Genomic DNA, 22,248 nt, shown 5'->3' with positions numbered 1-22,248 from the left:
CGAGTGGCGCAAGTTTTGATTGCGTACTGCATCGTCGATTACGTAATTCATGAAAGTGTTTTCAATTGAAAATGGCGCATGTTCTGATTGCGTTACTCAATATATGATTGCACAAACGTCAAAACGGTGACATCATAATGTGACATTAAATGTCAAAGGGCAGAATTGGACTCATCATGTTTGACATAATGACTACATGTCATCCCTTCGATAGCTCAGTTGGTAGAGCGGAGGACTGTAGTGGTCATTTGCTGTTATCCTTAGGTCGCTGGTTCGAATCCGGCATGAAGGACGTGTCCTGTTTTGCGTAAATTGTACTAGTACTTCATAGTCGATTACGTCATTAATGATTGTTTTCAAATTCGAGTGGCGCAAGTTTTGATTGCGTACTGCATCGTCGATTACGTAATTCATGAAAGTGTTTTCAATTGAAAATGGCGCATGTTCTGATTGCGTTACTCAATATATGATTGCACAAACGTCAAAACGGTGACATCATAATGAGACATTCAATGTCAAAGGGCAGAATTGGACTTATCATGTTTGACATAATGACTACATGTCATCCATTCGATAGCTCAGTTGGTAGAACGGAGGTCTGTAGTGGTCATTTGCTGTTATCCTTAGGTCGCTGGTTCGAATCCGGCTCGAAGAACGTGTCCTGTTTTGCGTAAATTGTACTAATACATGCAGGTCGGTTACGTCATTAATGAATTGTTTTCAAATTCAAGTGGCGCAAGTTTTGATTGCGTACTGCATCGTCGATTATGTAATTCATGAAAGTGTTTTCAATTTAAAATGGCGCATGTTCTGATTGCGTTACTCAATATATGATTGCACAAACGTCAAAACGGTGACATCATAATGGGAAATTCAATGTCAAAGGGTATAATTGGGGTCATCGTGTTTGATATAATGACTACATGTCATCCCTTCGATAGCTCTGTTGGTAGAGCGGAGGACTGTAGTGGTCATTTGCTGTTATCCTTAGGTCGCTGGTTCAAATCCGGCTCGAAGGACGTGTTCTGTTTTGCGTAAATTGTACTAGTAGTTCATGGTCGATTACGTCATTAATGATTGTTTTCAAATTCGAGTGGCGCAAGTTTTGAATGCGTACTGCATCGTCGATTACGTAATTCATGAAAGTGTTTCCAATTTAAAATGGCCATGTTCTGATTGCGTTACTCAATATATGATTGCACAAACGTCAAAACGGTGACATCAAAATGAGACATTCAATGTCAAAGGGTATAATTGGGGTCATCATGTTTGATATAATGACTACATGTCATCCCTTCGATAGCACAGTTGGTAGAGCGGAGGACTGTAGTGGTCATTTGCTGTTATCCTTAGGTCGCTGGTTCGAATCCGGCTCGAAGGACGAGTCCTGTTTTGCGTAAATTGTACTAGTACTTCATAGTCGATTACGTCATTAATGATTGTTTTCAAATTCGAGTGGCGCAAGTTTTGATTGCATACTGCGTCGTCGATTATGTAATTCATGAAAGTGTTTTCAATTGAAAATGGCGCATGTTCTGATTGCGTTACTCAATATATGATTGCACAAACGTCAAAACGGTGACATCATAATGTGACATTAAATGTCAAAGGGCAGAATTGGACTCATCATGTTTGACATAATGACTACATGTCATCCCTTCGATAGCTCAGTTGGTAGAGCGGAGGACTGTAGTGGTCATTTGCTGTTATCCTTAGGTCGCTGGTTCGAATCCGGCTCGAAGGACGTGTCCTGTTTTGCGTAAATTGTACTAGTACTTCATAGTCGATTACGTCATTAATGATTGTTTTCAAATTCGAGTGGCGCAAGTTTTGATTGCGTACTGCATCGTCGATTACGTAATTCATGAAAGTGTTTTCAATTGACAATGGCGCATGTTCTGATTGCGTTACTCAATATATGATTGCACAAACGTCAAAACGGTGACATCATAATGAGACATTCAATGTCAAAGGGCAGAATTGGACTCATCATGTTTGACATAATGACTACATGTCATCCCTTCGATAGCACAGTTGGTAGAGCGGAGGACTGTAGTGGTCATTTGCTGTTATCCTTAGGTCGCTGGTTCGAATCCGGCTCGAAGGACGAGTCCTGTTTTGCGTAAATTGTACTAGTACTTCATAGTCGATTACGTCATTAATGATTGTTTTCAAATTCGAGTGGCGCAAGTTTTGATTGCATACTGCGTCGTCGATTATGTAATTCATGAAAGTGTTTTCAATTTAAAATGGCGCATGTTCTGATTGCGTTACTCAATATATGATTGCACAAACGTCAAAACGGTGACATCATAATGAGACATTCAATGTCAAAGGGCAGAATTGGACTCATCATGTTTGACATAATGACTACATGTCATCCATTCGATAGCTCAGTTGGTAGAACGGAGGTCTGTAGTGGTCATTTGCTGTTATCCTTAGGTCGCTGGTTCGAATCCGGCTCGAAGAACGTGTCCTGTTTTGCGTAAATTGTACTAATACATGCAGGTCGGTTACGTCATTAATGAATTGTTTTCAAATTCAAGTGGCGCAAGTTTTGATTGCGTACTGCATCGTCGATTATGTAATTCATGAAAGTGTTTTCAATTTAAAATGGCGCATGTTCTGATTGCGTTACTCAATATATGATTGCACAAACGTCAAAACGGTGACATCATAATGAGACATTCAATGTCAAAGGGCAGAATTGGGGACATCGTGTTTGATATAATGACTACATGTCATCCCTTCGATAGCTCAGTTGGTAGAGCGGAGGACTGTAGTGGTTATTTGCTGTTATCCTTAGGTCGCTGCGAATCCGGCTCGAAGGAGTGTCCTGTTTTGCGTAAATTGTACTAGTACTTCATGGTCGATTACGTCATTAATGATTGTTTTCAAATTCGAGTTGCGCAAGTTTTGATTGCGTACTGCATCGTCGATTACGTAATTCATGAAAGTGTTTTCAATATAAAATGGCCATGTTCTGATTGCGTTACTCAATATATGATTGCACAAACGTCAAAACGGTGACATCATAATGAGACATTCAATGTCAAAGAGCAGAATTGGACTCATCATGTTTGACATAATGACTACATGTCATCCCTTCGATAGCTCAGTTGGTAGAGCGGAGGACTGTAGTGGTCATTTGCTGTTATCCTTAGGTCGCTGGTTCGAATCCGGCTCGAAGGACGTGTCCAGTTTTGCGTAAATTGTACTAGTACTTCATGGTCGTTTACGTCATTAATGATTGTTTTCAAATTCGAGTTGCGCAAGTTTTGATTGCTTACTGCATCGTCGATTACGTAATTCATGAAAGTGTTTTCAATTGACAATGGCGCATGTTCTGATTGCGTTACTCAATATATGATTGCACAAACGTCAAAACGGTGACATCATAATGAGACATTCAATGTCAAAGGGTATAATTGGGGTCATCGTGTTTGATATAATGACTACATGTCATCCCTTCGATAGCTCAGTTGGTAGAGCGGAGGACGGTAATGGTCATTTGCTGTTATCCTTAGGTCGCTGGTTCGAATCCGGCTCGAAGGACGTGTCCTGTTTTGCGTAAATTGTACTAGTACTTCATGGTCGATTACGTCATTAATGATTGTTTTCAAATTCGAGTTGCGCAAGTTTTTATTGCTTACTGCATCGTCGATTACGTAATTCATGAAAGTGTTTTCAATTGAAAATGGCGCATGTTCTGATTGCGTTACTCAATATATGATTGCACAAACGTCAAAACGGTGACATCATAATGGGAAATTCAATGTCAAAGGGTATAATTGGGGTCATCGTGTTTGATATAATGACTACATGTCATCCCTTCGATAGCTCAGTTGGTAGAGCGGAGGACTGTAATGGTCATTTGCTGTTATCCTTAGGTCGCTGGTTCGAATCCGGCTCGAAGGACGTGTCCTGTTTTGCGTAAATTGTACTAGTACTTCATAGTCGATTACGTCATTAATGATTGTTTTCAAATTCGAGTGGCGCAAGTTTTGATTGCATACTGCATCGTCGATTATGTAATTCATGAAAGTGTTTTCAATTTAAAATGGCGCATGTTTTGATTGCGTTACTCAATATATGATTGCACAAACGTCAAAACGGTGACATCATAATGAGACATTCAATGTCAAAGGGTATAATTGGGGTCATCGTGTTTCATATAATGACTACATGTCATCCCTACGATAGCTCAGTTGGTAGAGCGGAGGACTGTAGTGGTCATTTGCTGTTATCCTTAGGTCGCTGGTTCAAATCCGGCTCGAAGGACGTGTCCTGTTTTGCGTAAATTGTACTAGTAGTTCATGGTCGATTACGTCATTAATGATTGTTTTCAAATTCGAGTGGCGCAAGTTTTGATTGCGTACTGCATCGTCGATTACGTAATTCATGAAAGTGTTTTCAATTGAAAATGGCGCATGTTCTGATTGCGTTACTCAATATATGATTGCACAAACGTCAAAACGGTGACATCATAATGTGACATTAAATGTCAAAGGGCAGAATTGGACTCATCATGTTTGACATAATGACTACATGTCATCCCTTCGATAGCTCAGTTGGTAGAGCGGAGGACTGTAGTGGTCATTTGCTGTTATCCTTAGGTCGCTGGTTCGAATCCGGCATGAAGGACGTGTCCTGTTTTGCGTAAATTGTACTAGTACTTCATAGTCGATTACGTCATTAATGATTGTTTTCAAATTCGAGTGGCGCAAGTTTTGATTGCGTACTGCATCGTCGATTACGTAATTCATGAAAGTGTTTTCAATTGAAAATGGCGCATGTTCTGATTGCGTTACTCAATATATGATTGCACAAACGTCAAAACGGTGACATCATAATGAGACATTCAATGTCAAAGGGCAGAATTGGACTTATCATGTTTGACATAATGACTACATGTCATCCATTCGATAGCTCAGTTGGTAGAACGGAGGTCTGTAGTGGTCATTTGCTGTTATCCTTAGGTCGCTGGTTCGAATCCGGCTCGAAGAACGTGTCCTGTTTTGCGTAAATTGTACTAATACATGCAGGTCGGTTACGTCATTAATGAATTGTTTTCAAATTCAAGTGGCGCAAGTTTTGATTGCGTACTGCATCGTCGATTATGTAATTCATGAAAGTGTTTTCAATTTAAAATGGCGCATGTTCTGATTGCGTTACTCAATATATGATTGCACAAACGTCAAAACGGTGACATCATAATTGGAAATTCAATGTCAAAGGGTATAATTGGGGTCATCGTGTTTGATATAATGACTACATGTCATCCCTTCGATAGCTCTGTTGGTAGAGCGGAGGACTGTAGTGGTCATTTGCTGTTATCCTTAGGTCGCTGGTTCAAATCCGGCTCGAAGGACGTGTTCTGTTTTGCGTAAATTGTACTAGTAGTTCATGGTCGATTACGTCATTAATGATTGTTTTCAAATTCGAGTGGCGCAAGTTTTGAATGCGTACTGCATCGTCGATTACGTAATTCATGAAAGTGTTTCCAATTTAAAATGGCCATGTTCTGATTGCGTTACTCAATATATGATTGCACAAACGTCAAAACGGTGACATCAAAATGAGACATTCAATGTCAAAGGGTATAATTGGGGTCATCATGTTTGATATAATGACTACATGTCATCCCTTCGATAGCTCAGTTGGTAGAGCGGAGGACTGTAGTGGTCATTTGCTGTTATCATTAGGTCGCTGGTTCGAATCCGGCTCGAAGGACGTGTCCTGTTTTGCGTAAATTGTACTAGTACTTCATGGTCGATTACGTCATTAATGATTGTTTTCAAATTCGAGTTGCGCAAGTTTTTATTGCTTACTGCATCGTCGATTACGTAATTCATGAAAGTGTTTTCAATTGAAAATGGCACATGTTCTGATTGCGTTACTCAATATATGATTGCACAAACGTCAAAACGGTGACATCATAATGTGACATTAAATGTCAAAGGGCAGAATTGGACTCATCATGTTTGACATAATGACTACATGTCATCCCTTCGATAGCTCAGTTGGTAGAGCGGAGGACTGTAGTGGTCATTTGCTGTTATCCTTAGGTCGCTGGTTCGAATCCGGCTCGAAGGACGTGTCCTGTTTTGCGTAAATTGTACTAGTACTTCATAGTCGATTACGTCATTAATGATTGTTTTCAAATTCGAGTGGCGCAAGTTTTGATTGCATACTGCATCGTCGATTATGTAATTCATGAAAGTGTTTTCAATTTAAAATGGCGCATGTTTTGATTGCGTTACTCAATATATGATTGCACAAACGTCAAAACGGTGACATCATAATGAGACATTCAATGTCAAAGGGTATAATTGGGGTCATCGTGTTTCATATAATGACTACATGTCATCCCTTCGATAGCTCAGTTGGTAGAGCGGAGGACTGTAGTGGTCATTTGCTGTTATCCTTAGGTCGCTGGTTCAAATCCGGCTCGAAGGACGTGTCCTGTTTTGCGTAAATTGTACTAGTAGTTCATGGTCGATTACGTCATTAATGATTGTTTTCAAATTCGAGTGGCGCAAGTTTTGATTGCGTACTGCATCGTCGATTACGTAATTCATGAAAGTGTTTTCAATTGAAAATGGCGCATGTTCTGATTGCGTTACTCAATATATGATTGCACAAACGTCAAAACGGTGACATCATAATGTGACATTAAATGTCAAAGGGCAGAATTGGACTCATCATGTTTGACATAATGACTACATGTCATCCATTCGATAGCTCAGTTGGTAGAGCGGAGGACTGTAGTGGTCATTTGCTGTTATCCTTAGGTCGCTGGTTCAAATCCGGCTCGAAGGACGTGTTCTGTTTTGCGTAAATTGTACTAGTAGTTCATGGTCGATTACGTCATTAATGATTGTTTTCAAATTCGAGTGGCGCAAGTTTTGAATGCGTACTGCATCGTCGATTACGTAATTCATGAAAGTGTTTTCAATTTAAAATGGCCATGTTCTGATTGCGTTACTCAATATATGATTGCACAAACGTCAAAACGGTGACATCAAAATGAGACATTCAATGTCAAAGGGTATAATTGGGGTCATAATGTTTGATATAATGACTACATGTCATCCCTTCGATAGCTCAGTTGGTAGAGCGGAGGACTGTAGTGGTCATTTGCTGTTATCATTAGGTCGCTGGTTCGAATCCGGCTCGAAGAACGTGTCCTGTTTTGCGTAAATTGTACTAATACTGCGTGGTCGGTTACGACATTAATGAATTGTTTTCAAATTCAAGTGGCGCAAGTTTTGATTGCGTACTGCATTGTCGATTACGTAATTCATGAAAGTGTTTTCAATTTAAAATGGCCATGTTCTGATTGCGTTACTCAATATATGATTGCACAGACGTCAAAACGGTGACATCAAAATGAGACATTCAATGTCAAAGGGTATAATTGGGGTCATCATGTTTGATATAATGACTACATGTCATCCCTTCGATAGCTCAGTTGGTAGAGCGGAGGACTGTAGTGGTCATTTGCTGTTATCCTTAGGTCGCTGGTTCGAATCCGGCTTGAAGGACGTGTCCTGTTTTGCGTAAATTGTACTAGTACTTCATAGTCGATTACGTCATTAATGATTGTTTTCAAATTCGAGTGGCGCAAGTTTTGATTGCGTACTGCATCGTCGATTACGTAATTCATGAAAGTGTTTTCAATTGAAAATGGCGCATGTTCTGATTGCGTTACTCAATATATGATTGCACAAACGTCAAAACGGTGACATCATACTGAGACATTCAATGTCAATGGGCAAAATTTGACTCATCATGTTTGACATAATGACAACATGTCATCCCTTCAATAGCTCAGTTGGTAGAGCGGAGGACTGTAGTGGTCATTTGCTGTTATCCTTAGGTCGCTGGTTCGAATCCGGCTCGAAGGACGTGTCCTGTTTTGCGTAAATTGTACTAGTACTTCATGGTCGATTACGTCATTAATGATTGTTTTCAAATTCGAGTTGCGCAAGTTTTGAATGCGTACTGCATCGTCGATTACGTAATTCATGAAAGTGTTTTCAATTTAAAATGGCCATGTTCTGATTGCGTTACTCAATATATGATTGCACAAACGTCAAAACGGTGACATCAAAATGACACATTCAATGTCAAAGGGTATAATTGGGGTCATCATGTTTGATATAATGACTACATGTCATCCCTTCGATAGCTCAGTTGGTAGAGCGGAGGACTGTAGTGGTCATTTGCTGTTATCATTAGGTCGCTGGTTCGAATCCGGCTCGAAGAACGTGTCCTGTTTTGCGTAAATTGTACTAATACTGCGTGGTCGGTTACGACATTAATGAATTGTTTTCAAATTCAAGTGGCGCAAGTTTTGATTGCGTACTGCATCGTCGATTACGTAATTCATGAAAGTGTTTTCAATTGACAATGGCGCATGTTCTGATTGCGTTACTCAATATATGATTGCACAAACGTCAAAACGGTGACATCATAATAGACATTCAATGTCAAAGGGCAGAATTGGACTCATCATGTTGACATAATGACTACATGTCATCCCTTCGATAGCTCAGTTGGTAGAGCGGAGGACTGTAGTGGTCATTTGCTGTTATCATTAGGTCGCTGGTTCGAATCCGGCTCGAAGAACGTGTCCTGTTTTGCGTAAATTGTACTAATACTTCATAGTCGATTACGTCATTAATGATTGTTTTCAAATTCGAGTGGCGCAAGTTTTGATTGCATACTGCATCGTCGATTATGTAGTTCATGAAAGTGTTTTCAATTTAAAATGGCGCATGTTCTGATTGCGTTACTCAATATATGATTGCACAAACGTCAAAACGGTGACATCATAATGAGACATTCAATGTCAAAGGGCAGAATTGGGGTCATCGTGTTTGATATAATGACTACATGTCATCCCTTCGATAGCTCAGTTGGTAGAGCGGAGGACTGTAGTGGTTATTTGCTGTTATCCTTAGGTCGCTGCGAATCCGGCTCGAAGGACGTGTCCTGTTTTGCGTAAATTGTACTAGTACTTCATAGTCGATTACGTCATTAATGATTGTTTTCAAATTCGAGTGGCGCAAGTTTTGATTGCGTACTGCATCGTCGATTACGTAATTCATGAAAATGTTTTCAATTGACAATGGCGCATGTTCTGATTGCGTTACTCAATATATGATTGCACAAACGTCAAATCGGTGACATCATAATGAGACATTCAATGTCAAAGGGCAGAATTTGACTCATCATGTTTGATATAATGACTACATGTCATCCCTTTGATAGCTCAGTTGGTAGAGCGGAGGACTGTAGTGGTCATTTGCTGTTATCCTTAGGTCGCTGGTTCGAATACGCCTCGAAGGACGTGTCCTGTTTTGCGTAAATTGTACTAGTACTTCATGGTCGATTACGTCATTAATGATTGTTTTCAAATTCGAGTTGCGCAAGTTTTGATTGCTTACTGCATCGTCGATTACGTAATTCATGAAAGTGTTTTCAATATAAAATGGCCATGTTCTTATTGCGTTACTCAATATATGATTGCACAAACGTCAAAACGGTGACATCATAATGAGACATTCAATGTCAAAGAGCAGAATTGGACTCATCATGTTTGACATAATGACTACATGTCATCCATTCGATAGCTCAGTTGGTAGAGCGGAGGTCTGTAGTGGTCATTTGCTGTTATCCTTAGGTCGCTGGTTCGAATCCGGCTCGAAGAACGTGTCCTGTTTAGCGTAAATTGTACTAATACTGCATGGTCGGTTACGTCATTAATGAATTGTTTTCAAATTCAAGTGGCGCAAGTTTTGATTGCGTACTGCATCGTCGATTACGTTATTCATGAAAGTGTTTTCAATTGACAATGGCGCATTTTCTGATTGCGTTACTCAATATATGATTGCACAAACGTCAAAACGGTGACATCATAATGGGAAATTCAATGTCAAAGGGTATAATTGGGGTCATCGTGTTCGATATAATGACTACATGTCATCCCTTCGATAGCTCAGTTGGTAGAGCGGAGGACTGTAGTGGTCATTTGCTGTTATCCTTAGGTCGCTGGTTCAATTCCGGCTCGAAGGACGTGTTCTGTTTTGCGTAAATTGTACTGGCAGTTCATGGTCGATTACGTCATTAATGATTGTTTTCAAATTCGAGTGGCGCAAGTTTTGATTGCGTACTGCATCGTCGATTACGTAATTCATGAAAGTGTTTTCAATTGAAAATGGCGCATGTTCTGATTGCGTTACTCAATATATGATTGCACAAACGTCAAAACGGTGACATCATAATGAGACATTCAATGTCAAAAGGCAGAATTGGACTCATCATGTTTGACATAATGACTACATGTCATCCCTTCGATAGCTCAGTTGGTAGAGCGGAGGACTGTAGTGGTCATTTGCTGTTATCCTTAGGTCGCTGGTTCGAATCCGGCTCGAAGGACGAGTCCTGTTTTGCGTAAATTGTACTAGTACTTCATAGTCGATTACGTCATTAATGATTGTTTTCAAATTCGAGTGGCGCAAGTTTTGATTGCGTACTGCATCGTCGATTACGTAATTCATGAAAGTGTTTTCAATTGAAAATGGCGCATGTTCTGATTGCGTTACTCAATATATGATTGCACAAACGTCAAAACGGTGACATCATAATGAGACATTCAATGTCAAAAGGCAGAATTGGACTCATCATGTTTGACATAATGACTACATGTCATCCCTTCGATAGCTCAGTTGGTAGAGCGGAGGACTGTAGTGGTCATTTGCTGTTATCCTTAGGTCGCTGGTTCTAATCCGGCTCGAAGGACGTGTCCTGTTTTGCGTAAATTGTACTAGTACTTCATGGTCGATTACGTCATTAATGATTGTTTTCAAATTCGAGTTGCGCAAGTTTTGAATGCGTACTGCATCGTCGATTACGTAATTCATGAAAGTGTTTTCAATTTAAAATGGCGCATGTTCTGATTGCGTTACTCAATATATGATTGCACAAACGTCAAAACGGTGACATCAAAATGAGACATTCAATGTCAAAGGGTATAATTGGGGTCATCGTGTTTGATATAATAACTACATGTCATCCCTTCGATAGCTCAGTTGGTAGAGCGGAGGACTGTAGTGGTTATTTGCTGTTATCCTTAGGTCGCTGGTTCGAATCCGGCTCGAAGGACGTGTCCTGTTTTGCGTAAATTGTACTAGTACTTCATAGTCGATTACGTCATTAATGATTGTTTTCAAATTCGAGTGGCGCAAGTTTTGATTGCGTACTGCATCGTCGATTACGTAATTCATGAAAGTGTTTTCAATTGACAATGGCGCATGTTCTGATTGCGTTACTCAATATATGATTGCACAAACGTCAAAACGGTGACATCAAAATGAGACATTCAATGTCAAAGGGTATAATTGGGGTCATCGTGTTTGATATAATGACTACATGTCATCCCTTCGATAGCTCAGTAGGTAGAGCGGAGGACTGTAGTGGTTATTTGCTGTTATCCTTAGGTCGCTGGTTCGAATTTGGCTCGAAGGACGTGTCCTGTTTTGCGTAAATTGTACTAGTACTTCATAGTCGATTACGTCATTAATGATTGTTTTCAAATTCGAGTGGCGCAAGTTTTGATTGCGTACTGCATCGTCGATTACGTAATTCATGAAAGTGTTTTCAATTGACAATGGCGCATGTTCTGATTGCGTTACTCAATATATGATTGCACAAACGTCAAAACGGTGACATCATAATGAGACATTCAATGTCAAAGGGCAGAATTGGACTCATCATGTTTGACATAATGACTACATGTCATCCCTTCGATAGCACAGTTGGTAGAGCGGAGGACTGTAGTGGTCATTTGCTGTTATCCTTAGGTAGCTGGTTCGAATCCGGCTCGAAGGACGAGTCCTGTTTTGCGTAAATTGTACTAGTACTTCATAGTCGATTACGTCATTAATGATTGTTTTCAAATTCGAGTGGCGCAAGTTTTGATTGCATACTGCATCGTCGATTACGTAATTCATGAAAGTGTTTTCAATTTAAAATGGCGCATGTTCTGATTGCGTTACTCAATATATGATTGCACAAACGTCAAAACGGTGACATCATAATGAGACATTCAATGTCAAAGGGCAGAATTGGACTCATCATGTTTGACATAATGACTACATGTCATCCATTCGATAGCTCAGTTGGTAGAACGGAGGTCTGTAGTGGTCATTTGCTGTTATCCTTAGGTCGCTGGTTCGAATCCGGCTCGAAGAACGTGTCCTGTTTTGCTTAAATTGTACTAATACATGCAGGTCGGTTACGTCATTAATGAATTGTTTTCAAATTCAAGTGGCGCAAGTTTTGATTGCGTACTTCATCGTCGATTATGTAATTCATGAAAGTGTTTTCAATTTAAAATGGCGCATGTTCTGATTGCGTTACTCAATATATGATTGCACAAACGTCAAAACGGTGACATCATAATGAGACATTCAATGTCAAAGGGCAGAATTGGGGTCATCGTGTTTGATATAATGACTACATGTCATCCCTTCGATAGCTCAGTTGGTAGAGCGGAGGACTGTAGTGGTTATTTGCTGTTATCCTTAGGTCGCTGCGAATCCGGCTCGAAGGACGTGTCCTGTTTTGCGTAAATTGTACTAGTACTTCATAGTCGATTACGTCATTAATGATTGTTTTCAAATTCGAGTGGCGCAAGTTTTGATTGCGTACTGCATCGTCGATTACGTAATTCATGAAAGTGTTTTCAATTGACAATGGCGCATGTTCTGATTGCGTTACTCAATATATGATTGCACAAACGTCAAATCGGTGACATCATAATGAGACATTCAATGTCAAAGGGCAGAATTTGACTCATCATGTTTGATATAATGACTACATGTCATCCCTTTGATAGCTCAGTTGGTAGAGCGGAGGACGGTAGTGGTCATTTGCTGTTATCCTTAGTTCGCTGGTTCGAATACGGCTCGAAGGACGTGTCCTGTTTTGCGTAAATTGTACTAGTACTTCATGGTCGATTACGTCATTAATGATTGTTTTCAAATTCGAGTTGCGCAAGTTTTGATTGCTTACTGCATCGTCGATTACGTAATTCATGAAAGTGTTTTCAATATAAAATGGCCATGTTCTGATTGCGTTACTCAATATATGATTGCACAAACGTCAAAACGGTGACATCATAATGAGACATTCAATGTCAAAGAGCAGAATTGGACTCATCATGTTTGACATAATGACTACATGTCATCCCTTCGATAGCTCAGTTGGTAGAGCGGAGGACTGTAATGGTCATTTGCTGTTATCCTTAGGTCGCTGGTTCGAATCCGGCTCGAAGGACGTGTCCTGTTTTGCGTAAATTGTACTAGTACTTCATGGTCGATTACGTCATTAATGATTGTTTTCAAATTCGAGTTGCGCAAGTTTTTATTGCTTACTGCATCGTCGATTACGTAATTCATGAAAGTGTTTTCAATTGAAAATGGCGCATGTTCTGATTGCGTTACTCAATATATGATTGCACAAACGTCAAAACGGTGACATCATAATGAGACATTCAATGTCAAAGGGCAGAATTGGACTCATCATGTTTGACATAATGACTACATGTCATCCCTTCGATAGCTCAGTTGGTAGAGCGGAGGACTGTAGTGGTCATTTGCTGTTATCCTTAGGTCGCTGGTTCGAATCCGGCTCGAAGGACGTGTCCAGTTTTGCGTAAATTATACTAGTACTTCATGGTCGATTACGTCATTAATGATTGTTTTCAAATTCAAGTGGCGCAAGTTTTGATTGCGTACTGCATCGTCGATTATGTAATTCATGAAAGTGTTTTCAATTGACAATGGCGCATGTTCTGATTGCGTTACTCAATATATGATTGCACAAACGTCAAAACGGTGACATCAAAATGAGACATTCAATGTCAAAGGGTATAATTGGGGTCATCGTGTTTGATATAATGACTACATGTCATCCCTTCGATAGCTCAGTAGGTAGAGCGGAGGACTGTAGTGGTTATTTGCTGTTATCCTTAGGTCGCTGGTTCGAATTTGGCTCGAAGGACGTGTCCTGTTTTGCGTAAATTGTACTAGTACTTCATAGTCGATTACGTCATTAATGATTGTTTTCAAATTCGAGTGGCGCAAGTTTTGATTGCGTACTGCATCGTCGATTACGTAATTCATGAAAGTGTTTTCAATTGACAATGGCGCATGTTCTGATTGCGTTACTCAATATATGATTGCACAAACGTCAAAACGGTGACATCATAATGAGACATTCAATGTCAAAGGGCAGAATTGGACTCATCATGTTTGACATAATGACTACATGTCATCCCTTCGATAGCACAGTTGGTAGAGCGGAGGACTGTAGTGGTCATTTGCTGTTATCCTTAGGTCGCTGGTTCGAATCCGGCTCGAAGGACGAGTCCTGTTTTGCGTAAATTGTACTAGTACTTCATAGTCGATTACGTCATTAATGATTGTTTTCAAATTCGAGTTGCGCAAGTTTTGATTGCTTACTGCATCGTCGATTACGTAATTCATGAAAGTGTTTTCAATATAAAATGGCCATGTTCTGATTGCGTTACTCAATATATGATTGCACAAACGTCAAAACGGTGACATCATAATGAGACATTCAATGTCAAAGAGCAGAATTGGACTCATCATGTTTGACATAATGACTACATGTCATCCCTTCGATAGCTCAGTTGGTAGAGCGGAGGACTGTAATGGTCATTTGCTGTTATCCTTAGGTCGCTGGTTCGAATCCGGCTCGAAGGACGTGTCCTGTTTTGCGTAAATTGTACTAGTACTTCATGGTCGATTACGTCATTAATGATTGTTTTCAAATTCGAGTTGCGCAAGTTTTTATTGCTTACTGCATCGTCGATTACGTAATTCATGAAAGTGTTTTCAATTGAAAATGGCGCATGTTCTGATTGCGTTACTCAATATATGATTGCACAAACGTCAAAACGGTGACATCATAATGAGACATTCAATGTCAAAGGGCAGAATTGGACTCATCATGTTTGACATAATGACTACATGTCATCCCTTCGATAGCTCAGTTGGTAGAGCGGAGGACTGTAGTGGTCATTTGCTGTTATCCTTAGGTCGCTGGTTTGAATCCGGCTCGAAGGACGTGTCCAGTTTTGCGTAAATTATACTAGTACTTCATGGTCGATTACGTCATTAATGATTGTTTTCAAATTCAAGTGGCGCAAGTTTTGATTGCGTACTGCATCGTCGATTATGTAATTCATGAAAGTGTTTTCAATTGAAAATGGCGCATGTTCTGATTGCGTTACTCAATATATGATTGCACAAACGTCAAAATGGTGACATCATAATGAGACATTCAATGTCAAAGGGCAGAATTGGACTCAACATGTTTGACATAATGACTAAATGTCATCCCTTCGATAGCTCAGTTGGTAGAGCGGAGGACTGTAGTGGTCATTTGCTGTTATCCTTAGGTCGCTGGTTCGAATCCGGCTCGAAGGACGTGTCCTGTTTTGCGTAAATTGTACTAGTACTTCATGGTCGATTACGTCATTAATGATTGTTTTCAAATTCGAGTTGCGCAAGTTTTGAATGCGTACTGCATCGTCGATTACGTAATTCATGAAAGTGTTTTCAATTTAAAATGGCGCATGTTCTGATTGCGTTACTCAATATATGATTGCACAAACGTCAAAACGGTGACATCATAATGAGACATTCAATGCCAAAGGGCAGAATTGGGGTCATCGTGTTTGATATAATGACTACATGTCATCCCTTCGATAGCTCAGTTGGTAGAGCGGAGGACTGTAGTGGTTATTTGCTGTTATCCTTAGGTCGCTGGTTCGAATACGGCTCGAAGGACGTGTCCTGTTTTGCGTAAATTGTACTAGTACTTCATGGTCGATTACGTCATTAATGATTGTTTTCATATTCGAGTTGCGCAAGTTTTGATTGCTTACTGCATCGTCGATTACGTAATTCATGAAAGTGTTTTCAATATAAAATGGCCATGTTCTGATTGCGTTACTCAATATATGATTGCACAAACGTCAAAACGGTGACATCATAATGAGACATTCAATGTCAAAGAGCAGAATTGGACTCATCATGTTTGACATAATGACTACATATCATCCCTTCGATAGCTCAGTTGCTAGAGCGGAGGACTGTAGTGGTCATCTGCTGTTATCCTTAGGTCGCTGGTTCGAATCCGGCTCGAAGGACGTGTCCTGTTTTGCGTAAATTGTACAAGTACTTCATGGTCGATTACGTCATTAATGATTGTTTTTAAATTCGAGTTGCGCAAGTTTTGATTGCGTACTGCATCGTCGATTACGTAATTCATGAAAGTGTTTTCAATTGACAATGGCGCATTTTCTGATTGCGTTACTCAATATATGATTGCACAAACGTCAAAACGGTGACATCATAATGGGACATTCAATGTCAAAGGGTATAATTGGGGTCATCGTGTTTGATATAATGACTACATGTCATCCCTTCGATAGCTCAGTTGGTAGAGCGGAGGACTGTAGTGGTCATTTGCTGTTATCCTTAGGTCGCTGGTTCAAATCCGGCTCGAAGAACGTGTCCTGTTTTGCGTAAATTGTACTAGTACTTCATGGTCGATTACGTCATTAATGATTGTTTTCAAATTCGAGTTGCGCAAGTTTTTATTGCTTACTGCATCGTCGATTACGTAATTCATGAAAGTGTTTTCAATTGAAAATGGCGCATGTTCTGATTGCGTTACTCAATATATGATTGCACAAACGTCAAAACGGTGACATCATAATGAGACATTCAATGTCAAAGGGCAGAATTGGACTCATCATGTTTGACATAATGACTACATGTCATCCCTTCGATAGCTCAGTTGGTAGAGCGGAGGACTGTAGTGGTCATTTGCTGTTATCCTTAGGTCGCTGGTTCGAATCCGGCTCGAAGGACGTGTCCAGTTTTGCGTAAATTATACTAGTACTTCAAGGTCGATTACGTCATTAATGATTGTTTTCAAATTCAAGTGGCGCAAGTTTTGATTGCGTACTGCATCGTCGATTATGTAATTCATGAAAGTGTTTTCAATTGAAAATGGCGCATGTTCTGATTGCGTTACTCAATATATGATTGCACAAACGTCAAAACGGTGACATCATAATGGGACATTCAATGTCAAAGGGTATAATTGGGGTCATCGTGTTTGATATAATGACTACATGTCATCCCTTCGATAGCTCAGTTGGTAGAGCGGAGGACTGTAGTGGTCATTTGCTGTTATCCTTAGGTCGCTGGTTCAAATCCGGCTCGAAGAACGTGTCCTGTTTTGCGTAAATTGTACTAGTAGTTCATGGTCGATTACGTCATTAATGATTGTTTTCAAATTCGAGTGGCGCAAGTTTTGATTGCGTACTGCATCGTCGATTACGTAATTCATGAAAGTGTTTTCAATTGAAAATGGCGCATGTTCTGATTGCGTTACTCAATATATGATTGCACAAACGTCAAAACGATGACATCATAATGAGACATTAAATGTCAAAGGGCAGAATTGGACTCATCATGTTTGACATAATGACTACATGTCATCCCTTCGATAGCTCAGTTGGTAGAGCGGAGAACTGTGGTGGTCATTTGCTGGTATCCTTAGGTCGCAGGTTCGAATCCGCCTCGAAGGACGTGTCCTGTTTTGCGTAAATTTTACTAGTACTTCATAGTCTATTACGTCATTAATGATTGTTTTCAAATTCGAGTGGCGCAAGTTTTGATTGCGTACTGCATCGTCGATTATGTAATTCATGAAAGTGTTTTCAATTGAAAATGGCGCATGTTCTGATTGCGTTACTCAATATATGTTTGCACAAACGTCAAAACGGTGACATCATAATGAGACATTCAATGTCAAAGGGCAGAATTGGACTCATCATGTTTGACATAATGACTACATGTCATCCTTTCGATAGCTCAGTTGGTAGAGCGGAGGACTGTAGTGGTCATTTGCTGTTATCCTTAGGTCGCTGGTTCGAATCCGTCTCGAAGGACGTTTCCTGTTTTGCGTAAATTGTACTAGTACTTCACAGTCGATTACGTCATTAATGATTGTTTTCAAATTCGAGTGGCGCAAGTTTTGATTGCATAATGCATCGTCGATTATGTAATTCATGAAAGTGTTTTCAATTTAAAATGGCGCATGTTCTGATTGCGTTACTCAATATATGATTACACAAACGTCAAAACGGTGACATCATTAATGATTGTTTTCAAATTCGAGTGGCGCAAGTTTTGATTGCGTACTGCATCGTCGATTACGTAATTCATGAAAATGTTTTCAATTGAAAATGGCGCATGTTCTGATTGCGTTACTCAATATATGATTGCACAAACGTCAAAACGGTGACATCATAATGAGACATTCAATGTCAAAGGGCAGAATTGGACTCATCATGTTTGCCATACTGACTATATGTCATCCCTTCGATAGCTCAGTTGGTAGAGCGGAGGACTGTAGTGGTCATTTGCTGTTATCCTTAGGTCGCTGGTTCGAATCCGGCTCGAAAGACGTGTTCTGTTTTGCGTAAATTGTACTAGTACTTCATGGTCGATTACGTCATTAATGATTGTTTTCAAATTCGAGTTGCGCAAGTTTTGATTGCTTACTGCATCGTCGATTACGTAATTCATGAAAGTGTTTTCAATTTAAAATGGCCATGTTCTGATTGCGTTACTCAATATATGATTGCACAAACGTCAAAACGGTGACATCAAAATGAAACATTCAATGTCAAAGGGTATAATTGGGGTCATCGTGTTTGATATAATGACTACATGTCATCCCTTCGATAGCTCAGTTGGTAGAGAGGAGGACTGTAGTGGTTATTTGCTGTTATCCTTAGGTCGCTGGTTCGAATCCGGCTCGAAGGACGTGTCCTGTATTGCGTAAATTGTACTAGTACTTCATAGTCGATTACGTCATTAATGATTGTTTTCAAATTCGAGTTGCGCAAGTTTTGATTGCTTACTGCATCGTCGATTACGTAATTCATGAAAGTGTTTTCAATTTAAAATGGCCATGTTCTGATTGCGTTACTCAATATATGCTTGCACAAACGTCAAAACGGTGACATCAAAATGAGACAATCAATGTCAAAGGGTATAATTGGGGTCATCGTGTTTGATATAATGACTACATGTCATCCCTTTGATAGCTCAGTTGGTAGAGCGGGGGACTGTAGTGGTCATTTGCTGTTATCCTTATGTCGCTGGTTCGAATCCAGCTCGAAGTACGTGTCCTGTTTTGCGTAAATTGTACTAGTACTTCATGGTCGATTACGTCATTAATGATTGTTTTCAAATTGAGAGTTGCGCAAGTTTTGATTGCTTACTGCATCGTCGATTACGTAATTCATGAAAGAGTTTTCAATTTAAAATGGCCATGTTCAGATTGCGTAACTCAATATATGATTGCACAAACGTCAAAACGGTGACATCAAAATGAGAAAAAATGACTACATGTCATCCCTTCGATAGCTCAGTTGGTAGAGCGGAGGACTGTAGTGGTCATTTGCTGTTATCCTTAGGTCGCTGGTTCGAATCCGGCTCGAAGGACGTGTCCTGTTTTGCGTAAATTGTACTAGTACTTCATAGTCGATTACGTCATTAATGATTGTTTTCAAATTCGAGTGGCGCAAGTTTTGATTGCATACTGCATCGTCGATTATGTAATTCATGAAAGTGTTTTCAATTTAAAATGGCGCATGTTCTGATTGCGTTACTCAATATATGATTGCACAAACGTCAAAACGGTGACATCATTAATGATTGTTTTCAAATTCGAGTGGCGCAAGTTTTGATTGCGTACTGCATCGTCGATTACGTAATTCATGAAAGTGTTTTCAATTGAAAATGGCGCATGTTCTGATTGCGTTACTCAATATATGATTGCACAAACGTCACAACGGTGACATCAAAATGAAACATTCAATGTCAAAGGGTATAATTGGGGTCATCGTGTTTGATATAATGACTACATGTCATCCCTTCGATAGCTCAGTTGGTAGAGCGGAGGACTGTAGTGGTTATTTGCTGTTATCCTTAGGTCGCTGGTTCGAATACGGCTCGATGGACGTGTCCTGTATTGCGTAAATTGTACTAGTACTTCATAGTCGATTACGTCATTAATGATTGTTTTCAAATTCGAGTTGCGCAAGTTTTGATTGCTTACTGCATCGTCGATTACGTAATTCATGAAAGTGTTTTCAATTTAAAATGGCCATGTTCTGATTGCGTTACCCAATATATGCTTGCACAAACGTCAAAACGGTGACATCAAAATGAGACAATCAATGTCAAAGGGTATAATTGGGGTCATCGTGTTTGATATAATGACTACATGTCATCCCTTTGATAGCTCAGTTGGTAGAGCGGAGGACTGTAGTGGTCATTTGCTGTTATCCTTATGTCGCTGGTTCGAATCCAGCTCGAAGTACGTGTCCTGTTTTGCGTAAATTGTACTAGTATTTCATGGTCGATTACGTCATTAATGATTGTTTTCAAATTCGAGTTGCGCAAGTTTTGAATGCGTACTGCATCGTCGATTACGTAATTCATGAAAGTGTTTTCAATTTAAAATGGCCATATTCTGATTGCGTTACTCAATATATGATTGCACAAACGTCAAAACGGTGACATCAAAATGAGACATTCAATGTCAAAGGGTATAATTGGGGTCATCATGTTTGATATAATGACTACATGTCATCCCTTCGATAGCTCAGTTGGTAGAGCGGAGGACTGTAGTGGTCATTTGCTGTTATCATTAGGTCGCTGGTTCGAATCCGGCTCGAAGAACGTGTCCTGTTTTGCGTAAATTGTACTAATACTGCGTGGTCGGTTACGACATTAATGAATTGTTTTCAAATTCAAGTGGCGCATGTTTTGATTGCGTACTGCATTGTCGATTACGTAATTCATGAAAGTGTTTTCAATTGACAATGGCGCATGTTTTGATTGCGTTACTCAATATATGATTGCACAAACGTCAAAACGGTGACATCATAATGAGACATTCAATGTCAAAGGGTATAATTGGGGTCATCGTGTTTGATATAATGACTACATGTCATCCCTTCGATAGCTCAGTTGGTAGAGCGGAGGACTGTAGTGGTCATTTGCTGTTATCCTTAGGTCGCTGGTTCAAATCCGGCTCGAAGGACGTGTCCTGTTTTGCGTAAATTGTACTAGTAGTTCATGGTCGATTACGTCATTAATGATTGTTTTCAAATTCGAGTGGCGCAAGTTTTGATTGCGTACTGCATCGTCGATTACGTAATTCATGAAAGTGTTTTCAATTGAAAATGGCGCATGTTCTGATTGCGTTACTCAATATATGATTGCACAAACGTCAAAACGGTGACATCATAATGTGACATTAAATGTCAAAGGGCAGAATTGGACTCATCATGTTTGACATAATGACTACATGTCATCCCTTTGATAGCTCAGTTGGTAGAGCGGAGGACTGTAGTGGTCATTTGCTTTTATCCTTAGGTCGCTGGTTCGAATCCGGCTTGAAGGACGTGTCCTGTTTTGCGTAAATTGTACTAGTACTTCATAGTCGATTACGTCATTAATGATTGTTTTCAAATTCGAGTGGCGCAAGTTGTGATTGCGTACTGCATCGTCGATTACGTAATTCATGAAAGTGTTTTCAATTGAAAATGGCGCATGTTCTGATTGCGTTACTCAATATATGATTGCACAAACGTCAAAACGGTGACATCATAATGAGACATTCAATGTCAAAGGGCAGAATTGGACTCATCATGTTTGACATAATGACTACATGTCATCCCTTCGATAGCTCAGTTGGTAGAGCGGAGGACTGTAGTGGTCATTTGCTGTTATCCTTAGGTCGCTGGTTCGAATCCGGCTCGAAGGACGTGTCCTGTTTTGCGTAAATTGTACTAGTACTTCATGGTCGATTACGTCATTAATGATTGTTTTCAAATTCGAGTTGCGCAAGTTTTGAATGCGTACTGCATCGTCGATTACGTAATTCATGAAAGTGTTTTCAATTTAAAATGGCCATGTTCTGATTGCGTTACTCAATATATGATTGCACAAACGTCAAAACGGTGACATCAAAATGACACATTCAATGTCAAAGGGTATAATTGGGGTCATCATGTTTGATATAATGACTACATGTCATCCCTTCGATAGCTCA

At 39.8% G+C, this 22,248-nt stretch overlaps 1 protein-coding gene and 38 non-coding genes across 39 annotated transcripts in view; all 39 read left to right on the top strand.

The window, feature by feature from the left end:
* The window catches only part of LOC102801971 (xaa-Pro aminopeptidase 1-like), a 183,737-nt gene that overhangs the window by 73,876 nt on the left and 87,613 nt on the right, over positions 1 to 22,248 (top strand). The window lies entirely within an intron of this gene.
* TRNAY-GUA (transfer RNA tyrosine (anticodon GUA)) lies at positions 205 to 292 on the top strand. The gene is given in 2 exon segments: positions 205 to 241; positions 257 to 292. It is a non-coding gene; the product is annotated as a tRNA-Tyr (tRNA).
* TRNAY-GUA (transfer RNA tyrosine (anticodon GUA)) lies at positions 932 to 1,019 on the top strand. Its single transcript is given in 2 exon segments — positions 932 to 968; positions 984 to 1,019. It is a non-coding gene; the product is annotated as a tRNA-Tyr (tRNA).
* TRNAY-GUA (transfer RNA tyrosine (anticodon GUA)) lies at positions 1,294 to 1,381 on the top strand. The gene is given in 2 exon segments: positions 1,294 to 1,330; positions 1,346 to 1,381. It is a non-coding gene; the product is annotated as a tRNA-Tyr (tRNA).
* On the top strand, positions 1,657 to 1,744 carry TRNAY-GUA (transfer RNA tyrosine (anticodon GUA)). Its single transcript is given in 2 exon segments — positions 1,657 to 1,693; positions 1,709 to 1,744. It is a non-coding gene; the product is annotated as a tRNA-Tyr (tRNA).
* On the top strand, positions 2,020 to 2,107 carry TRNAY-GUA (transfer RNA tyrosine (anticodon GUA)). Its single transcript is given in 2 exon segments — positions 2,020 to 2,056; positions 2,072 to 2,107. It is a non-coding gene; the product is annotated as a tRNA-Tyr (tRNA).
* Positions 3,105 to 3,192, top strand: TRNAY-GUA (transfer RNA tyrosine (anticodon GUA)). Its single transcript is given in 2 exon segments — positions 3,105 to 3,141; positions 3,157 to 3,192. It is a non-coding gene; the product is annotated as a tRNA-Tyr (tRNA).
* On the top strand, positions 3,468 to 3,555 carry TRNAY-GUA (transfer RNA tyrosine (anticodon GUA)). The gene is given in 2 exon segments: positions 3,468 to 3,504; positions 3,520 to 3,555. It is a non-coding gene; the product is annotated as a tRNA-Tyr (tRNA).
* On the top strand, positions 3,831 to 3,918 carry TRNAY-GUA (transfer RNA tyrosine (anticodon GUA)). The gene is given in 2 exon segments: positions 3,831 to 3,867; positions 3,883 to 3,918. It is a non-coding gene; the product is annotated as a tRNA-Tyr (tRNA).
* On the top strand, positions 4,194 to 4,281 carry TRNAY-GUA (transfer RNA tyrosine (anticodon GUA)). Its single transcript is given in 2 exon segments — positions 4,194 to 4,230; positions 4,246 to 4,281. It is a non-coding gene; the product is annotated as a tRNA-Tyr (tRNA).
* TRNAY-GUA (transfer RNA tyrosine (anticodon GUA)) lies at positions 4,557 to 4,644 on the top strand. Its single transcript is given in 2 exon segments — positions 4,557 to 4,593; positions 4,609 to 4,644. It is a non-coding gene; the product is annotated as a tRNA-Tyr (tRNA).
* On the top strand, positions 5,284 to 5,371 carry TRNAY-GUA (transfer RNA tyrosine (anticodon GUA)). The gene is given in 2 exon segments: positions 5,284 to 5,320; positions 5,336 to 5,371. It is a non-coding gene; the product is annotated as a tRNA-Tyr (tRNA).
* TRNAY-GUA (transfer RNA tyrosine (anticodon GUA)) lies at positions 5,646 to 5,733 on the top strand. The gene is given in 2 exon segments: positions 5,646 to 5,682; positions 5,698 to 5,733. It is a non-coding gene; the product is annotated as a tRNA-Tyr (tRNA).
* TRNAY-GUA (transfer RNA tyrosine (anticodon GUA)) lies at positions 6,009 to 6,096 on the top strand. The gene is given in 2 exon segments: positions 6,009 to 6,045; positions 6,061 to 6,096. It is a non-coding gene; the product is annotated as a tRNA-Tyr (tRNA).
* TRNAY-GUA (transfer RNA tyrosine (anticodon GUA)) lies at positions 6,372 to 6,459 on the top strand. The gene is given in 2 exon segments: positions 6,372 to 6,408; positions 6,424 to 6,459. It is a non-coding gene; the product is annotated as a tRNA-Tyr (tRNA).
* On the top strand, positions 6,734 to 6,822 carry TRNAY-GUA (transfer RNA tyrosine (anticodon GUA)). Its single transcript is given in 2 exon segments — positions 6,734 to 6,771; positions 6,787 to 6,822. It is a non-coding gene; the product is annotated as a tRNA-Tyr (tRNA).
* TRNAY-GUA (transfer RNA tyrosine (anticodon GUA)) lies at positions 7,460 to 7,547 on the top strand. Its single transcript is given in 2 exon segments — positions 7,460 to 7,496; positions 7,512 to 7,547. It is a non-coding gene; the product is annotated as a tRNA-Tyr (tRNA).
* On the top strand, positions 7,823 to 7,910 carry TRNAY-GUA (transfer RNA tyrosine (anticodon GUA)). The gene is given in 2 exon segments: positions 7,823 to 7,859; positions 7,875 to 7,910. It is a non-coding gene; the product is annotated as a tRNA-Tyr (tRNA).
* Positions 9,996 to 10,083, top strand: TRNAY-GUA (transfer RNA tyrosine (anticodon GUA)). Its single transcript is given in 2 exon segments — positions 9,996 to 10,032; positions 10,048 to 10,083. It is a non-coding gene; the product is annotated as a tRNA-Tyr (tRNA).
* TRNAY-GUA (transfer RNA tyrosine (anticodon GUA)) lies at positions 10,359 to 10,446 on the top strand. Its single transcript is given in 2 exon segments — positions 10,359 to 10,395; positions 10,411 to 10,446. It is a non-coding gene; the product is annotated as a tRNA-Tyr (tRNA).
* Positions 10,722 to 10,809, top strand: TRNAY-GUA (transfer RNA tyrosine (anticodon GUA)). The gene is given in 2 exon segments: positions 10,722 to 10,758; positions 10,774 to 10,809. It is a non-coding gene; the product is annotated as a tRNA-Tyr (tRNA).
* On the top strand, positions 11,085 to 11,172 carry TRNAY-GUA (transfer RNA tyrosine (anticodon GUA)). Its single transcript is given in 2 exon segments — positions 11,085 to 11,121; positions 11,137 to 11,172. It is a non-coding gene; the product is annotated as a tRNA-Tyr (tRNA).
* TRNAY-GUA (transfer RNA tyrosine (anticodon GUA)) lies at positions 13,260 to 13,347 on the top strand. Its single transcript is given in 2 exon segments — positions 13,260 to 13,296; positions 13,312 to 13,347. It is a non-coding gene; the product is annotated as a tRNA-Tyr (tRNA).
* TRNAY-GUA (transfer RNA tyrosine (anticodon GUA)) lies at positions 13,623 to 13,710 on the top strand. The gene is given in 2 exon segments: positions 13,623 to 13,659; positions 13,675 to 13,710. It is a non-coding gene; the product is annotated as a tRNA-Tyr (tRNA).
* On the top strand, positions 14,349 to 14,436 carry TRNAY-GUA (transfer RNA tyrosine (anticodon GUA)). The gene is given in 2 exon segments: positions 14,349 to 14,385; positions 14,401 to 14,436. It is a non-coding gene; the product is annotated as a tRNA-Tyr (tRNA).
* On the top strand, positions 14,711 to 14,798 carry TRNAY-GUA (transfer RNA tyrosine (anticodon GUA)). Its single transcript is given in 2 exon segments — positions 14,711 to 14,747; positions 14,763 to 14,798. It is a non-coding gene; the product is annotated as a tRNA-Tyr (tRNA).
* On the top strand, positions 15,074 to 15,161 carry TRNAY-GUA (transfer RNA tyrosine (anticodon GUA)). The gene is given in 2 exon segments: positions 15,074 to 15,110; positions 15,126 to 15,161. It is a non-coding gene; the product is annotated as a tRNA-Tyr (tRNA).
* Positions 15,437 to 15,524, top strand: TRNAY-GUA (transfer RNA tyrosine (anticodon GUA)). Its single transcript is given in 2 exon segments — positions 15,437 to 15,473; positions 15,489 to 15,524. It is a non-coding gene; the product is annotated as a tRNA-Tyr (tRNA).
* On the top strand, positions 15,800 to 15,887 carry TRNAY-GUA (transfer RNA tyrosine (anticodon GUA)). The gene is given in 2 exon segments: positions 15,800 to 15,836; positions 15,852 to 15,887. It is a non-coding gene; the product is annotated as a tRNA-Tyr (tRNA).
* Positions 16,162 to 16,249, top strand: TRNAY-GUA (transfer RNA tyrosine (anticodon GUA)). The gene is given in 2 exon segments: positions 16,162 to 16,198; positions 16,214 to 16,249. It is a non-coding gene; the product is annotated as a tRNA-Tyr (tRNA).
* Positions 16,525 to 16,612, top strand: TRNAY-GUA (transfer RNA tyrosine (anticodon GUA)). Its single transcript is given in 2 exon segments — positions 16,525 to 16,561; positions 16,577 to 16,612. It is a non-coding gene; the product is annotated as a tRNA-Tyr (tRNA).
* On the top strand, positions 16,888 to 16,975 carry TRNAY-GUA (transfer RNA tyrosine (anticodon GUA)). Its single transcript is given in 2 exon segments — positions 16,888 to 16,924; positions 16,940 to 16,975. It is a non-coding gene; the product is annotated as a tRNA-Tyr (tRNA).
* Positions 17,251 to 17,338, top strand: TRNAY-GUA (transfer RNA tyrosine (anticodon GUA)). The gene is given in 2 exon segments: positions 17,251 to 17,287; positions 17,303 to 17,338. It is a non-coding gene; the product is annotated as a tRNA-Tyr (tRNA).
* TRNAY-GUA (transfer RNA tyrosine (anticodon GUA)) lies at positions 18,495 to 18,582 on the top strand. The gene is given in 2 exon segments: positions 18,495 to 18,531; positions 18,547 to 18,582. It is a non-coding gene; the product is annotated as a tRNA-Tyr (tRNA).
* Positions 18,857 to 18,944, top strand: TRNAY-GUA (transfer RNA tyrosine (anticodon GUA)). The gene is given in 2 exon segments: positions 18,857 to 18,893; positions 18,909 to 18,944. It is a non-coding gene; the product is annotated as a tRNA-Tyr (tRNA).
* Positions 19,541 to 19,628, top strand: TRNAY-GUA (transfer RNA tyrosine (anticodon GUA)). The gene is given in 2 exon segments: positions 19,541 to 19,577; positions 19,593 to 19,628. It is a non-coding gene; the product is annotated as a tRNA-Tyr (tRNA).
* Positions 21,147 to 21,234, top strand: TRNAY-GUA (transfer RNA tyrosine (anticodon GUA)). The gene is given in 2 exon segments: positions 21,147 to 21,183; positions 21,199 to 21,234. It is a non-coding gene; the product is annotated as a tRNA-Tyr (tRNA).
* Positions 21,510 to 21,597, top strand: TRNAY-GUA (transfer RNA tyrosine (anticodon GUA)). Its single transcript is given in 2 exon segments — positions 21,510 to 21,546; positions 21,562 to 21,597. It is a non-coding gene; the product is annotated as a tRNA-Tyr (tRNA).
* TRNAY-GUA (transfer RNA tyrosine (anticodon GUA)) lies at positions 21,873 to 21,960 on the top strand. Its single transcript is given in 2 exon segments — positions 21,873 to 21,909; positions 21,925 to 21,960. It is a non-coding gene; the product is annotated as a tRNA-Tyr (tRNA).

The sequence above is a fragment of the Saccoglossus kowalevskii genome, chromosome 11, assembly GCF_978046115.1.
Source record: "Saccoglossus kowalevskii chromosome 11, keSacKowa6.1, whole genome shotgun sequence".
In the NCBI taxonomy this organism is placed as follows: Eukaryota; Metazoa; Hemichordata; class Enteropneusta; family Harrimaniidae; genus Saccoglossus; species Saccoglossus kowalevskii.
The sequence above is the reverse complement of the archived record's forward strand: the minus strand, read 5'-3'. Positions and strand labels throughout refer to the sequence as shown.